The sequence below is a fragment of the Giraffa tippelskirchi genome, chromosome 10, assembly GCF_054371585.1.
Source record: "Giraffa tippelskirchi isolate mGirTip1 chromosome 10, T2T-mGirTip1v1.2.pri, whole genome shotgun sequence".
Classification (NCBI taxonomy): domain Eukaryota; kingdom Metazoa; phylum Chordata; class Mammalia; order Artiodactyla; family Giraffidae; genus Giraffa; species Giraffa tippelskirchi.
The window spans coordinates 158,792,982-158,810,659 of record NC_137284.1 but is presented as its reverse complement, the minus strand read 5'-3'; the positions used below and the strand labels follow the sequence as shown (position 1 = coordinate 158,810,659).

General features: G+C 47.4%; 1 protein-coding gene and 1 long non-coding RNA gene across 4 annotated transcripts in view; both read right to left on the bottom strand.

Moving 5' to 3' along the window:
* The window catches only part of DPP6 (dipeptidyl peptidase like 6), a 774,296-nt gene that overhangs the window by 167,636 nt on the left and 588,982 nt on the right, over positions 1 to 17,678 (bottom strand). The gene's annotated exons all lie outside the window — the stretch shown is intronic.
* Positions 16,699 to 17,644, bottom strand: LOC145524569 (uncharacterized). Its single transcript, XR_014067674.1, has 2 exons — positions 17,517 to 17,644; positions 16,699 to 17,338 (listed from the first exon to the last, which is right to left on the bottom strand). It is a non-coding gene; the product is annotated as an uncharacterized LOC145524569 (long non-coding RNA).

The window sequence follows — 17,678 nt, the reverse complement described above, 5'->3', positions numbered from 1 at the left end:
AGTCAAGTGGGCCTTAGAAAGCATCACTACGAACAAGGCTAGTGGAGGTGATGGAATTCCAGTTGAGCTATTTCAAATCCTCAAAGATGATGCTGTGAAAGGGCTGTACTCGATATGCCAGCAAATCTGGAAAACTCAGCAGTGGCCACAGGACTGGAAAAGGTCAGTTTTCATTCCAATCCCAAAGAAAGGCAATGCCAAAGAATGTTCAAACTACCACACAATTGCACTCATCTCACATGCTAGTAAAGTAATGCTCAAAATTCTCCAAGCCAGGCTTCAGCAATATGTGAACCGTGAACTTCCAGACGTTCAAGCTGGTTTTAGAAAAGGCAGAGGAACCAGAGATCAAATTGCCAACCTCTGCTGGATCATCGAAAAAGCAAGAGAGTTCCAGAAAAACATCTATTTCTGCTTTATTGACTATGCCAAAGCCCTTGACTGTGTGGATCATAATAAACTGTGGAAAATTCTGAAGGAGATGGGCATACCAGACCACCTGACCTGTCTCTTGAGAAACCTGTATGCAGGTCAGGAAGCAACAGTTAGAACTGGACATGGAACAACAGACTGGTTCCAAATAGGAAAAGGAGTATGTCAAGGCTGTATATTGTCACCCTGCTTATTTAACTTATATGCAGAGTACATCATGAGAAACGCTGGGCTGGAAGAAATATAAGCTGGAATCAAGATTGCCGGGAGAAATATCAATAACCTCAGATATGCAGATGACACCACCCTTATGGCAGAAAGTGAAGAAGAACTAAAGAGCCTCTTGATGAAGGTGAAAGAGGAGAGTGAAAAAGTTGGCTTAAAGCTCAACGTTCAGAAAACTAAGATCATGGCATCTGGTTCCATCACTTCATGGCAAATAGATGGGGAAACAGTGGAAACAGTGTCAGACTTTAATATTTTGGGCTCCAAAATCACTGCTGATGGTGATTGCAGCCATGAAATTAAAAGACGCTTACTCCTTGGAACGTTGAACGTTGAGCTTTAAGCAAACTTTTTCACTCTCCTCTTTCACTTTCATCAAGAGGCTCTTTAGTTCTTCTTCACTTTCTGCCATAAAAGACGCTTACTCCTTGGAAGGAAGGTTATGGCCAACCTAGACAGCATATTTAAAAGCAGAGACATTACTTTGCCAACAAAAGTACGTCTAGTCAAGGCTATGGTTTTTCCAGTGGTCATGTATGGATGTGAGAGTTGGACGGTGAAGAAAGCTGAGCGCCGCAGAATTGATGCTTTTGAACTGTGGTGTTGGAGAAGACTCTTGAGAGTCCCTTGGACTGCAAGGAGATCCAATCAATCCATCCTAAAAGAGATCAATCCTGGGTGTTCATTGGAAGGACTGATGTTGAAGCTGAAACTCCAATACTTGGGCCACCTCATGCGAAGAGTTGACTCATTGGAAAAGACCCTAATCCTGGGAAGGATTGGGGGCAGGAGGAGAAGAGGACGACAGAGGATGAGACGGTTGGATGGCATCACTGACTCGATGGACATGGGTTTGGGTGGACTCTGGGAGTTGGTGATGGACAGAGAGGCCTGGCGTGCTGCGGTTCATGGGGTCGCAAAGAGTCGGACACGACTGAGCACACATACACACACACACACACAGTTGAGTTACAATGCTGTGTTAATTTCTCCTGTACAGCAAGGATTAAGTTACACACATAAATACATTTTTTCATATTCTTTCCCATTATGGTTTATTATAGGATATTGAATATAGTTCCCTGGGCTATACAGGAAGACCTTGTTTACTCATTCTTTATGTGATAGTTTGCGTCTGTTATTTCCAAACTCCCAATCCACATCCCCCAGCCCCTTCCCCTCTGGCAATCACAGGTCTGTTCTCTATGTCTCTGAATCTGTTTCTGTTTGGTAGATAAGTCCATTTGTGTCATATTTTAGATTTCACATATAAGAGACATATATGGTATTACTCTTTTTCTGTCTGAGCTACTTCACTTAGTATGATATTATAATCTCTAGGTCCATCTATGTTGCTGCAAAAGGCATTATTTCAGTCCTTTTATGGCTGAGTGACATTCCATTATATGTATATACACCACACACATTGTCTTTATTCCTTCATCTGCTGATGCACATTTAGCTTATTGCCATGTCGCAGCTATTGTATACGTAGTGCTGCTATGAACATAGAGGTGAATGTATCTTTTTGAATTATAACTTTTGTCCAGATATATGCCCAGGAGTGGGACTGCTGGCTTAAATGACAGCTCTATCTTTAGCTTTTTGCAGAACCTCCATACTGTTCTCCATAGTGGCTGCAGCAACTTACCCCCCACCAACAATGCAGGAGGGCTCCCTTCTCGGTGGGGTCACCCTCGTGGGGTCCCAGCTTCCCGAGGACTGGCTCCACCTGCTCTTTCTACCTCTGTCCTCTCTCTTCATTGTTACTTCTTTCCAATGCAGGAGGGCTCCCTTCTTGGTGGGGTCACCCTTGTGGGGCCCCAGCTTCCTGAGGACTGGCTCCACCTGCTCTTTCTACGTCTGTCCTCTCTCTTCATTGTTACTTCCTTCCAAGGGGCTACTTTCCCATCTATGTACAAGACAAGCCTCACAAAGGAGCAAACAAAACACCATCTCATCCATTTACGATTCACCCCCTTGTCTTTTCTCCGGAACCTCACGAAGTAGATCACATGTAGGGGTCATTTTCTGACCTTCCACCCTGTTCTCAACCTAGTGGAGTGTGGCTTCCATTCACTGTGAAGCTGGGCTGCTCCTAAGGTCCCCATCACCACCAAGTTGCCAAACTCACCTTCTGCGGGCTCTTCTGCCTCCTCCTGAGAACTGAGTGTCCTGGACTCCACTGGCCGCACCTGCTCCTCCCATTGCACTCCCACCCTGGTGATCTCCTCATGGTCATTTTTGTTGTTGTTCAGTTGTTCAGTCACGCCCGATTTTTTGCGACCCCACAGACTTCAGCATGCTAGGCTTCCCTGTCCATCACCATCTCCTGGAGCTTGCTCAAACTCATGTCCGTTGAGTCAGTGATGCCATCCAACCATCTCATCCTCTGTCATCCCCTTCTCCTCCTGCCCTCAATCTTTCCCAGCATTGGTGTCTTTTCTAATGAGTTGGCACTTTGCATCAGGTGGCCAAAGTATTGGAGCTTCAGCATTTGCCCTTCCAATAAATATTCAGGGTTGATTTTGTTTAGGATTGACTGGTTTGATCTCCTTGCTGTCAGAGGGACTCTCAAGAGCCTTCTCCAATACCACAGTTCAAAAACATCAATTCTTTGGCGCTTAGCTCTTTTTATGGTCCAACTCTCACATCTGTAAATGACTACTGGAAAAACCACTGCTTTGACTATATGGACCTTTGTTGGCAAAGTAATGTCTCTGCTTTTTAATATGCTAGGTTTTAATATCTAGGTTTGTCATAGCTTTTCTTCCAAGGAGTAAGTGTCTTTTAATTTCATGGCTGCAGTCACCATCTGCAGTGATTTCGGAGCCCAAGAAAATGGTCTCTCACTGTTTCCATTGTTTCCCCATCTATTTGCCATGATCTTTGATTTTTGAATGTTGAGTTTTAAGCCAGCCTTTTCACTCTCCTCTTTCACTTTCATCAAGAGGCTCTTTAGTTCCTCTTCGCTTTCTGCCATAAGGGTAGTGTCATTTGCATATCTGAGGTTATTGATACTTCTCCCACCAATCTTGGTTCTAGCTTGTGCTTCATCCAGCCCGATGTTTTGCATAATGTACTCCGCATAGAAGTTAAATAAGCAGGGTGACAAAACACAGCCTTGATGTACTTCTTTCCCAATATGGAACCAGTCCATTGTTTCACGTCCGGTTCTAACTGTTGCTTCTTGACCTGCATACAGGTTTCTCAGTAGGCAGGTAAGGTGGTCTGGTATTTCCATCCCTTGAAGAATTTCCCAGTTTGTTGTGGTCCACAGAGTCAAAGGCTTTAGTGTAGTCAATGAAGCAGAAATAGATGTTTTTCTGGAATTCTCTCACTTTTTCTGTGATCCAACGGATGCTGGCAATTTGATCTCCGGTTCCTCTGCTTTTTCTAAATCCAGCTTGAACATCTGGAAGTTCTCGGGTCACATACTTCTGAAACCTAACTTGGAGGATTTTCAGCATGACCTTGCTAGCATGTGAAATGAGTGCAATTGTGCCGTAGTTTGAACATTCACAGTCATGGTCAATCTCAATTCCTACTCTGAGGAGCACCAAGATCACATCCCAGCCCAGGTCTCCCCCATACCTCAGATGGCATACAGGGCATCTCCACTGGGCCATCCCCCTAGCCCTCAGCATTGACACGAGTGGACTGAGCCCTCTCTGCCTCACTTCTTAGGTGGCAGTACCACAGTCTGCCTGGTCATGCAGGCTGGAACCTGCTGAGGGCATCTTAGAGGTCAAGCAGCCAAAGCTATGCGTTGTGGGTCAAATTCTGTTCCCCCAGAGGAGATGCTGAGTCCTGACCTTATTTTTAAATAGGCTCCTGGCTGACATCATCACATTAAAATACGGTCATTCTGGAAAAGGAGAGAGGCTGATTGAACTCGGGTAGCTGGAGTCTTCATAAGATGATGAGACGCACAGAACAGACACAGAGGGAGAAGGGCACGTGATGACGGAAGCAGAGATCGGAGTGATGCGCCCGCAAGCCAAGGAGCACCAGAGACCGAGTGCACCCTCCCGAGGCCCGAGGAGGCGAGAAAGGGTCCCTCCGAGAAGTGTCAGAGGGAGCACGATCTCACTGACACCCCGATTTCGGACCACTGACTTTCAGAACTGGGAGAGAATAAATTTCCATTGTCTTGAGCCACCCGGTTAGTGGTAACTTGTTACTGCAGCCCCAAGAAACTTCATTTCTCAGAGCAACTGAAGCCCTGAGTAGTAAGTGATTTGCTCAAGGACACATAGCTGATTAACTTTTGTTTGAAGATTAATCTCCTGCTTTGGTCAAAGGGAAAAAAACAGTCTCCAACTGACTGAGGAACAACGCAGGAAGACGCTCAGAGAGGAGACCAAGGAAGCTTTGTCTGCTGAGTTCTCACTGTGCTTTCATATGGCTTCCCGTGGAGGCGGCTCCTCCATCACAGAGGCCAGGATGCCAGCTCCACACAGCTCCTCCAGCTGCGAGGACCACTGGCAGATCTCTCTGCCTTGAGCCCAAGACCTGGTTCACTGTCATCAAATGATTTTCCATCATAGACTGGGTTATTCTGAAGGATGAGTGTGTGTGTGTGTGTGTGCATGTGTGTGTGTGTGTGAGAGAGATATACAGAGAGAGAATAAGAAAGAAAATGCATGAAGCTATGGATTTATTTGGGGATTGGTTGGTGCCTTCTACCCTTTTTCTGCCTTCCTTTCTATTTACTATTTATTTTAAAGAATCCATGGTAAGCTTTGTGATGAATCATCTCCAGGATAGAGATGAACTGGTTAAAAAATGATTAAGGAAGAATAAAGTTATCTGGACTTCCTGTATCTCAAAATAATCATGCCATCCACTCTGATTTTGCTTATTTGAGCAATAAACAAAATAGGGGATAAATCATGTTGAATTTTGAAAAGTAAATTAATGTAGCCAAGTTTACTCATTTATCTTCCAAGGCGAGTTCAGGGGATTGAAAAGCTTCCCAACAAAAAGAGCATTTGGCAAAGAAAATAAAAAAATTGCTTATTTGGTTCCTAAACTTTTACGGCGAAAGACATCAAAAAATAGCATTATCAGTGTGGAATGAAGTATGTACTTTGCATGGCGGGTAATATAAAAATAAAAGATACACTCCCAGTCCTAGAATAGGGTCTGACACATTGTAGATGTCTATGTATACTCACTGAATAATGAACAAACGGATGGGTGGATGGATGAAAAATAGGGTCTAGTCTAATTACCACTGTTGATTGGTTAGGGTTTGTGATATCTTAAACTGATTCAGAACTTAAAGATTTGTGTTATCATTTTTATGTATATCTTAAATTACACAATTTAATCCTTTAGGGCAGGCATCCTTCTAGGCACAAACCCTTTCTGAATGGCCAGCACTTGAGTACATGTCTTACCATTCATTTTAAGATGCTTCTGTATCTATGCTCTATGGGAAGTTCCTTTCCTTGTGAAAGATCTGGACATAGAAGTTTCCAGGCGGAGCAGCTCTACTCACTGAGAGAGTGCCTAGGGGAGGCTTGTTCTGAAATATTTGTGACATTTCCACCCGCCCCACCTCCAGGGACGCTCTAACGTGTAAGTGTGAGCTCAGTCCCTCAGTCGTGTCTGACCCTCTGCGACCCCGTGGACTGTAACCCGCCAGGCTCCTCTGCCCACGGGGGTTCTCCAGGCAGGAATACTGGAGTGGGTAGCCGTTCCCTTCTTCAGGGGATCTTCCCAGCCCAGGGGTCGAACCCGAGTCTCTACGTCTCCTGTATCGGCAGGCGGGTTCTTTACCACTGAGACACCTCGGAAGCCCCATACTCTAATACACATGATGACAAACATAAGCATTAAATAAAACCACACAGGAAGATTAGTTTTAAATACAAGGAGAGGAGAGGAAGGAGGAAGAGGGGGAGAGGAGGAGGGGTGGAGGAGCCCTCACTGCGGCTGCTCCAGGCATCAAGCCTCACGGGCAGAGCCTAGGGCAGTGGCCTCTGTTTGGCTCATGACCTGGTGCCAAGCCTTCACGCTCTTAATACTTCCCCAGGATGCACTCCCTGAATCAGAATTGCCGTGCTTCCCCCTGGAAAGGGTGGACAGTCTCAAAGGAGATGACAGCAAACCCGAGCTCCCCGCTGCCCCCCTGGAGGGAGGGGGCGGCATCTGCACAAGGAGGGAGCCCCACCCCCGTCCTTTTCCCACCACACCCAGGGGTCAGTGTGGGCTGTGCGAGCCAACCTAAAAGGGCCCGCCTGGTCAGGGCCTGGCCCCCACGCCCTCCAGAAGGTCTGATGCTCAGAGAGGGCTCCACGAACACCCCACGGTGCCACGCGGGGCTGCTCGCTCTGCAGGGCTGGTGGGACCTGGCCTTTCCACACTCTTCTCCCCTCGTCACCACCGGCCTCCCCTTGGCCCCGCTCCTCCAGGCCCTGGTCTCTAGGAGCAGACACCCAGGCAGTGTGACAACACACTGTGCCAAGCCACGCTCTCCGGGGTGAAGTTACAGCAGGTCTGCGGAAGCAACGCCCTAACTCAGTGCCCTTCTGAGTGGGAGGGAACGTGCCTTCGGATCAGACACGGATGAAATGCCAAGAGCCCCATGCCCAGGCTGTACCGCCTTCAGGTGAGTTTCTCAGCCTTTCTGAGCTCTTCCCCTTTCTTCTCTGTGGGATGGGGTCATTCCTCAGGGGGCTACGGTGAGGTGAGCAGACCCAGCAATGGCCCTGGAAACCACGGCAGAGCTGTTACTGCTGTGATGTTTCTGCTGATGACAGTGCAGGAGCTGGGGGACAGGGACGGGGCACGGTTCACTCGTTCAGGGCTTTTCCAAAGTAAGACGGTCCCTGTGGCCCGAGGCTCTCAGACTCTCAGGCACCTTCGGGTCAGGCGATTTTCAGCAGGTGGGGTGGCGGCGTGGACGCCCTCTGTGTTCACAGCGAGTGTGCCAGCCTGGGCGTCTGAGTGAACTCCTCCTTTAGAATAAACACATTTGTTTACCTTCTCAGAGGTTCCACCTTACACCTTGCAGCAGTAAAAACAAGTTTTTGACAGCATGGTATTGGCACGAAAACAGACATATGGATAAACGGAACAAAATAGAGAGTCCAGAAATAAACCGACACACCTATGGTCAATTAACTTTCGACAAAGGAGGGAAGAATATATAGTGGGCAAAAGACAGTCTCTTTAGCAAGTAGGGTGAAGCTGGACAGCCACATGTAAATCAATGAAGTTGGAACATCACACAAAAATAAATTCAAAATGGCCTTAGGACTTAAACAGAAGACACGGTACCATAAAATCCTCAGAAGAGAACAAAGGGAAAACTGTATCTGACAGAAATCGTACCAGCGTTTCTGTAGGTCAGTAAACAGGCTTCCCTGGGGGCTCAGCCGGTAAAGAATCCGCCTGCAATGCAGGAGACCTGGGTTCAATCCCTGGGTTGGGAAGACCCCTTGGAGAAGGGAATGGAACCCACTCCAGTACTCTGGCCTGGAGAATTCCATGGACTGTATAGTCCATGGGGTCGCAGAGAGTTGGACACAACTGAGCGACTTTCACTTTCATTTTCTCCCAAGACAAGAGAAATAAAAGCAAAAATAAATAAATGGAAACTAATTAAACTTACAAACTTTTACACAGCAAAGGAAACCATTAACAAAACAAAAAGACAACACACAGACTGGGAGAAAATATTTGCAAATGATGTGACCAACAAGAGCTTAGAATGCAAAACATACAAACAGTTCATGCAACCCAACAACAGGAAAACCACCCAATCAAAAAATGGGCAGAAGACTAAATAGACAGTTCTCCAAAGAAGACCTACAGACGGCAAAAAGGCATATGACAACATGCTCATCATTGCTATTTATTAGAGAGATGCAAATCAAAGCTACAATGAGGTGCCACCTCATGCCTGTCCACATGACCATCATTAAAAAGTCTACAAATTATAAATGTTGGTGAGGATATGGAGAAAAGGGAACCTTCTTGCACTGTTGGTGGGAATGTAAATTGGTGCAGCCATTATAGAAAACAGTATGGTGATTCCTTCAGAAAATAAAAATAGAATTGCCATATGATCCAGAGAAAAACTCTAACTTGAAAAGATACACATACACTTATGTTAATAGCAGCACAATTCACAGCAGCCAAGACATGCTGCTGCTGCTGCTACGTCGCTCAGTCGTGTCTGACTCGGTGCGACCCCACAGACGGCAGCCCACCAGGCTCCGCCATCCATGGGATTTTCCAGGCAAGAGTACTGGAGTGGGTCGCCGTTGCCTTCTCTGGCCAAGACATGGAAACAACCTAAACGTCCATCAACAGATGAATGGATAAAGATGTGGTACATACACACAGTGGAATAATACTCAGCCATAAGAAGAATGAAATAATGTCATTTGCACTTATGTGGATGGACCTGGGGATTATCATCCTAAGCGAAGGAAGTCAGTAAAAGCCAAATATCACATGACAGCACTTATATGTGAAATCTAACATATGACATAAATGAACTCACCTACCACATAGAAACAGACTCACAGACATAAACAGACTAGTGGTTGCTGGGGGTGGGGTGGGGTGGAGGTAGGGAAGCACTGGAAGTTTGGGATTAGCAGATGGAAACTATTACACATAGAGTGGACAAACAACAAAGTCTTACTGTAGAGCGCAGGGAACTATATTCAGTGTCATGCAATAAACCGTAATGGAAAAGAACATGAAAAATAACATATATGTATAACTGAATCACTTTGCTGTACAGCAGAAATTAACACAGCACTGCAAATCAGCTACACTTCAATAAAATTAAAGCAAAAAAAAGTGTTTGATCATTTCAAGGGCTCTTTCGTTCCTGTTTCTAGTAAAATTCCATGACAGAACAAAGGAACTGAAGAAGGATGCCATAGAACCCATGCTTAAAGGAAGCCGGTGATTCCTCCTCGGCCTGCGTCAGGAGTGAACTGAGCTCCCCGCCGTGGGGAATGGGGAGAATGGGAGTTTTGAGGAGACAAGCCCTGTAAGGAAGTGCATGGAGTGAGCAGCCAGCTCAGAAGGGTGCTCTGTCCGTCTTCCCCATCAGAGGGCTTGCACTTCCTCCCCGTCCCTTCCTGCAGCTTCTCACCCTCTGCCTGCTCACAGGCATCAGTTCTGAGTCTGGGGAAATGCGCGATTATTGGCCCAGAGACACATTGCTCAAAACCCTTTTATCTCAGATGTGGTTTCAGTGAACCTAAATGGTGCAAAAGACAGGTGATCCAAACCTGGAAAACTCCAGAGCTATTTGCGAGTTTTCTTCGTGATTTAGAAGCAAGGTTGGCACTGGTATGAACAGCTGATGAACGAACATTGGTCACACGCAGGGCAGCAAGGCAGCGAGTGATGGCCACACTGGGGGAACTGCTCACCACTGGGTCAGCGTCTCTGGGTGGGTAAGGGAGCAGGGTGGTCCGCATCCCTTTATCAGCTCGCAGTATTTGAGGATGAAACACACGTCATGAGCAGAATTTCTCTCAAGAGCATGCAGTACTGGCGTAAGATGGTGTTCATTAATAACAAGATCCGTTCAAGTTTCTGGTATTGAGCAATTGCCAAAACATTAGCTAGACTGAAAAACTGTCAACGTGTCAATATAATAAACAATCGGATGAGCAGATTAGAGTGTTAAAAGTTGGGGACTCTGGAAGTTACTGCTTCATTATGAATTTTCACGAATCCACAGGGTCCCAAACACTCTTGTTATCAATAGCAAGTATCATCACAGATATGGCGGGAAGGTCACCTTTTCCTGTTCGTACACTTAAGACATTTGCTTCTACTATTTCTCAAAAGCTTTCAAAAAAATTTACATTTTTCTAGTCAAGCATCTCTTCCAAGAAGGGATAGGATATTCAGTAGAAATGTTAGACAGTTTGGAGATCTGCTGTGAGAAGTCATACTATTTAAATGTGGACTGGATGTACATATCTGGATGGGAGGCTATGCATCTTACCTATTAAGGAACTCACAGTACTTCTTACATCTAAGCCTGCAGAAAGCTGGGATTAGGAGGGCTACCTTTCACACAATGAGAGCAGGGCTCTGTTACATAATACACTCTGCCCACAGTCTTCAAGTAAGTCCAGATCTGAATTTTAGGACAGAGTGTGTGGATGTAGTTTAAAAATGCATATCTGATATATACTTACATATTTAAAATACAAACCATAGAAAGAAAACCCAGCAAATCTTTTCAGCCTGAGTGGCAAATGAGGTTTCCCCAACATGGCCACAACAGTATTCCTGGTCCCAAACACTTTTTCAGAAATCTAGGTGTTTTCCATCCAAAGATGGAGTTTATATCCTTGAAGCTGGGCAGGGCTTTCAACTGCATCAGAGTCAAATGCAGCAGAAGTGAGGCTCCTCGGGCTGAGTCACCGGGAATGAACACCCTGGATGGCCGGGTGGCCACGGCATCTCCATGGAGCCCTGAGGACCTGCCCACACACATGTCCTACAAGCGTGCAGGGGCACGGCTCCCCGGCTTCATGTGCGTGGTCATCAATGAACCAGACTCCTTCTGAACAAGAGCTGGGTATGTGAACCTAAGACACTGATGACGCCCTTCACAGAATTATTTTAAGCCAGTTTAACTATGTATATTTGGGCTTCCCTGGTGGCTCAGCTGGTAAAGAATCTGCCTGCAATGCGGGAGGCCTGGGTTCGATCTCTGGGTTGGGAAGATCCCCTGGAGAAGGGAAAGGCTACCCACTACAGTATTCTGGCCTGGAGAATTCCATGGACTCTATAGCCCATGGGGTCGCAAAGAGTCAGACACGAGTGAGCGACTTTTACTTTTACTTTCAAATATGTACAGGCTTCCCAGGTGGCACTAGTGGTAAAGAATCCACCTGCCAGTGCAGGAGACATAAGAGACCTGGGTTCAATCCCCAGGTTGGGAAGATCCCTGGCAGGAGGGCATGGCTACCCACTCCAGTATTCTTGCCTGGAGAATCCCACGGTCAGAGGAGCCTGGCGGGCTACAGTCTACAGGGTCTCAAAGAGTCGGACACGACTGAAGTGACTGAGCACACACACAACTGTGTATGCTGATAATAAAAACGCACAACCCGCAGAAGCTAGAGAGCAGTAAATCTCCAACAGCTCAGGTGGGCAATGAGAACCAGTAAGTTAGAAAGCAGAACACCACCAAACACTACAGAGGAAAAAAATCTTTGGAACAGAAATGACTCAGATTCTCTAGCTAATTAAGGGCCCAGGAAGACGACAAGTGCCCGTGACCCTGCGTCTCTCTCTCCCCAGCATCCCCAAGCTCAACAGAATCAATAGCACACGTGTTTGAAGCCTGCAGAGAAATCTCTTCTTGTTCTCTGAGATATCACTGCTGATCTGAGGATTCATCTCCTCTTCTGCTGATCACAGATTCACCCCTCAATCTTCTCTGCCATCCCCCTCATGTTGGAAGGCATAACTCAGACATCTTAATTAATCTGGGGGCTTCTTTTTAGAACCAGGCCTGAAATAATCTTATTATTCCAAGGCTGGTCTTGCATGAGGGGGGCTCTGGGCGGAGGTTTCAACTCTCAGATAGTCGTCCAGCCCTCGTGGGGCTTCAGGGCAGAACACAGTCAGAGGAAGCCTTCATGGGCGATCCTGGTCCAAGAGCATGGCCCACGGTCTGGGCCGGGCCAGCCCCTCTGTCCTTCACAGTGCCCTTGGGCTGCTATCCGTAGGCTGTGAAGGCCGAGCCCAGAGGCGTGCTGAGGGCGATCCCTGTTGCTGAGCTTTTTGGAGAGAAGACCCAGTCCTCCTAGAAACGGATCCAGCAGCCTGTCCACAGACAGCCCACCTGGGCAGCACCCCATCCAATGAGGACCCGGCGCCGCAGCCTGGGTTTTTCCTACTCACAAGGCTCTGGCTTGGGATCCGTGATCTGTGGTTAACAGCCAGCAGGGCTCTGGGATGCGTTTAGCCCATGGCAGGGAGAATTCCACGGACAGAGGCTACAGTCCATGGGGTCGCAAAGAGTCGGACAGGACTGAGCGGCTAACACACACAGGGTGAGATGAGACATGCTATGTGGACAGAGAGTGAGCTTCAACGGGGGGAAAGCGGGCGAGATTCTCACGTGCAGTGGATACAGGAGCTCAAAGACTGTGTTTATTTTTAAAATTTCACTGAAGTATAACTGATTCACAATGTGTGTTAGTTTCAGGTGTATAGCAAAGTGATTCAGTTGTACATACACACATATATATTCTTCTTTAGGTTATCTCCCATTACAGGTTATTACAAGGTACTGAGTGGAGTTTCCTGTGCTATGTAGTAGGACCTTGGTGTTTATCTATTTTATATACATCAGTGTGCATCTGTTAATCCCAAACTCCTGATTTATCCCTCCTCCGTTTTTTTTTAATCACTCCCCTTTGGTAATTATGTTTGTTTTCTATGTCTGTGGGTCTGTTTCTGTTTTGTAAGTAATCTCATTTGTATCATTAAAAATTATATTTAGCTAACTCCTACATGCGCTTGTAAATTTCCCAGCTGGGACTCTAAATCTTCATGTCTTCACTCTGTATGTCATCATTCCTTCCCCCTTTTCGTATCTCTTTGTCTCTGCCTTCAGGAAATGTCTTCACCTTTGTCTTTAAACCTTTCTACTGAGTTTTCATTTCTATCATATTTTTCATTTCTAAGAGTGTGGTTCTTTGAAATTCAAAAACGGTATGCGTTGTTCTGTTTTGTCTCGTGGGGTAACAAGTCATCTGAGGAATTAGGAAGAGGCTTTGGTCCAAACACTGGCTTCTCCTCTTGTGATCGCTGTTTTCTCCACAATGCCACTGCTTTTTGCTTTGGTTTCTGTCTCTCAAGACGAGAAGACGTCTGCAGTCAGATGGTGGTTCTCCCTCGGGCCCCCACATTGAGGAAGCTGGGACTGAGGAGCTGATGGGGAGTCCTGCAGAGCCTGGGAGGGCCTGCCTGGTCCCCCTGGGCCCTCCTGTCGGCTTCTTCTGGACCTGGCTCTGCCAGCGTCTTTTGGGAAGGAGCCCTTGGTGCCCACCCTGGGGGTGAGGCGTGGCTGCCACGTGTCAGGGATGATGAAAGAGCAGGAAGTCTCTCCATACCCTGCAAACGTCCCTTTATCCCTGTTCAGATGGCACACTGACCTGATGTTCCTCCATCCGAGGGCCTCTGCTCACCCTTGCCAGGAAACACACCTCCGGACTTCAGGGGAGTCAGTGAGGGGAAGCTGGGGTTCTGATGGCTTCTTAGTTTTCAAATCATCCTGTTTTTCCTCCCACAGCCCCTCCCATCAACCTTCCAAAAGCATCCTGAGGGCCCAGGCCTAAGCCTTCTTCTCATCAGAGGTGATATTCTAAAGGGCTGACCCAGCAGATTGCAGACCACAGCCAATCAGGAGCCGCCCCACGTGGTCTAGTCTGAGCGCTGTCCACGCCTGGGGTGCTGAGGACCACCCTAGGGGTGGGGAGGGGCGGGGGAAACCAGCTCGGTTCCTGGGGTGCGATTCAGCTGTCTTAGGCTTGGGCTTCATGATTTTCCCGTCTTCCTTTGCTTTACAACTTCCCCAGTTTTGCTGTTTCTGTTTCCTCTCTTCCCTCCTGTGGGTGATGTGCTCAACTGTATTTTCTGTTGTATCGCTGGGGCTTGAGAACATCTGAACATGGAGAAAGCTGGGGCGAACAGAGAGGTCAAGATGCAGACAGGAGGCACCGGGAGAGGCAGGAACCGGCTGCGTTCTGCCCTGCCAGGGACTAGCTGTGCCAGCGCACCCTCCACGCCTGGGTCTGATCTCATAGAAGCGGCTAATAGTAACCTCTACATCACAGGTATTCTGTGAGCACTCAATGAGCGGTACGCGTCAAGCACTAGGAAGACGATCTGACCTAGAAACGACTATATCAGGGCGAGCCTTTCGCTGCTGTCGTTACAACTGAATAGAATATCTGGGGTCAAGAAATAACTGTTTGAAAACACGGCTCTTTAAATAAAGTTCAACGCGTTGGTAGAAAAGAAGAGAAACATATTGAGGATGACCTGGATGAGGCTTCACAGCAGGGTTCCCAACCATCTCCCCTGTGCAGCCTGCGGGCCACTTCTGAGGACCTGTAGGAAGCGGGCTGAGTTCATGGGTTTCCCGAGCAGGTCCTGTGGGGATAATACTCTCTGCAGACCTATTTCCACATCTCTGGCTGATTTCATCTAGTGAGGAATCCTTGAAATTGCTCGGAAAAGAATCTTTTGCCGTTTCTTTATGGAAATATTTCACCTAGCGTGCTGCTGTTAGAGATGACTACATCAGGAGTAATGGCTTCTATTTTCAAAGAAATCTTTCCCTAGATCTGGGTCTCAGGACAAATTGCATAATTTAAAATTATTTTCAGATTGATTGTGCGTGCGCGCTAAGTCGCTTCAGTCGTGTCTGACTTTTTATGACCCTGTGGACGTTAGCCCACCAGGCTCCTGTCCGTGGAATTCTCCAGGCAAGAATACTGGAGTGGGCTGCCATTTCTTCCTCCAGGGGATCTTCCGGACCCCAGGGATGAAACCCACGCCTCCTGCATCTCCTGCATTGGGAGGTGGGCTCTTTACCATTAGTGCCACTTTGCTGCTAAGTCGCTTCAGTCGTGTCCGACTCTGTGCGACCCCATAGACGGCAGCCCACCAGGCTCCTGCGTCCCTGGGATTCTCCAGGCAAGAACACTGGAGTGGGTTGCCATTTCCTTCTCCAAGTGCCACTTTACTTGGGGGTAAAAGAAAGCAATGGACTTAAATCAGTAATTTTTTTTTAAAGAAGCATTTTCCCTCTCTTCCTCCTCCACACACACACACACACACACACACACACACACACACACACACAGATCATTTTTCTTCATGGACTTGGAAACATTCTTTATCCAAGACTGAATTCTCTGCTTTGTGGCAAAAAAATATTTCTTCTATTCTAATGCCACTTAGTGTTTGGGATTAATTTGGTAACAAATAAGCAACAGACAATTTGACATAACTAAAGTCAGGGTTTTGATCCATGTCAAGATAATAAGGGCTCTTGGGAACACAAGATAATAAGATCTCTTTCACCAGAGGACCTTCCTCTCCATGAGTTTAAAACTCACGCCCCCAGGAGCAGCAGATGACAAAAGGCCAAGTGGCTGGGCTGATGCTGCGATGTTGACAGCATGTGCGCCTCGCCTGCAAAGAGCTGAAAGCAGCAGAGGGCACCCCGTCTCTGAAAATAAACACTCCCACGACTGGAGCTACATCGTTAGGGATCTGAAGGTGAAAGTCAGACCTAAGACCAACCACAACCACCATCACCAACAGTAAGACCTGTTCTTAGCCATTGCCACCGAAGGGTAAGAACCAATTTTCTTAAAGGGTGTATTTCATTTTTAACTGACTTTGATTATATGAATTTTTACAGCCACATTTTTACACATATTTCAAAATCCTAAGAATCTGTACATAACCGAGAAAAGTGGTCTATTTTTTTAATGAGAAATCCAACAGGTCTGCTGGCTAGGCTCATGTGAGTGAATCACTAAGCTCAGCTGACATCAGAGGTGCCTGGGGAGCCAGACAGACTGAAGGATGAGACTTGGGGTTCAGGTGGGGACATGGCCTCTGCAGGCTGAGGACAGCGGTCGTCTGCCAGTGTGGAGACGCTGCCCGTTTCTTCCTCTCCAGGCTTCGCTCATCTGCCTGCTGACCTTCATGCCCACGTGGTCTTTCTTCAAAAGGGTTCCACACAACAGGTGGGATTTCTACTCCCTACAAAGCAAGCGTGCTTGAGCTCCCTCCCCGGACTGAGTGCTTGGAAAGGCCAGCAGGTGGTCCCGCCACGTGATTTCAGACGAATCCCTGGACTGTGCTCGCCAGGACCTTGGCAGTCAGCACTGCCAGATTTCCTCAACTCTCAAAAGACGAGCTTCCCCCTTTTCTTGGGGTCTCTGGAGGAGTTGGGGGACGGGGCTGGCACTTTGAAGTTCATGTTTGCTTAACGCAAGGAAGAAGGGGTTTTATTTTTTTAAACTTTAATTGGAGGCTAATTACTTTACAATATTGTGGTGGCTTTTGGCATACATTCACATGAATCAGCCATGGGTGTACATGTGTTTCCCCATCCTGACCCTCCCTCCCGGAAGAAGGGATTTTAATGCCAAACCAAGAAAATACAGTGACGTCTTTCCAAAGCCGTAGTAGGCTCTGACCCAGCCTTTGGAACATCTTGAGCAGTTGCCTTTAGTTCCATTTTAGGAACAAGGAGACAAAGGGCTGAGGTTACACAGGAGAAGCCCAGCTCCATGACCTTCAGTCCAGGTGCGCAAGGTCACTTCCACTGAGGTACACGCTTGCCACTTTTTGGCAGGAAACTCTCAGGGGTGTCTTTCCACCCAGAAGAAGACGACTTCACTGCTTCCAAGCCCCGGAGCCTCTCCTCCAGGTGGCACTGCTGTCCTGGTAGCCCACAGATGGGACCGTGCACAAGGGCCTGGGGCGGGCTCGCCGGCAGCCCTGCTCCCTGGCAGGCGGCCCGAGATCGCTACACACAGGGCTCGGGGGGTATCCTTCCGTCTGGCCTCTTAGCAATTCTGTACCTAATACATGATGCTGCGTAATTTTGTTTGGGTAGGGATGCCTTATTTGCTTCAGATGTCTGTTTGTCAAATCAAAACAGAAGAACAGCATCAGTGTTACCGTTACTCTCTGATATCAAACAGAATGTAGACTGTAGCTCGAGGCTGTATAGGCACCCAGGCAGAGTAGATGTACCAAGTAAATCTACCTCCGCCGACCAATAACGCCGGTCACCGTGTCATCCGCCAACCTCTCACCTGATCAATACCACCCCTACTATGCGCTTCAGAGGGCCCTCAGCCTGAGGAGGACGAGTTACTTCTGTAAGATGAAGGGTGTGGCACTCAGCTCAGAGGTTGCCTAGCAGCTCTTGTTGGACTGAAGTGCAGAGCAAGGTGATGTCACAAAGAGGAGGCTGT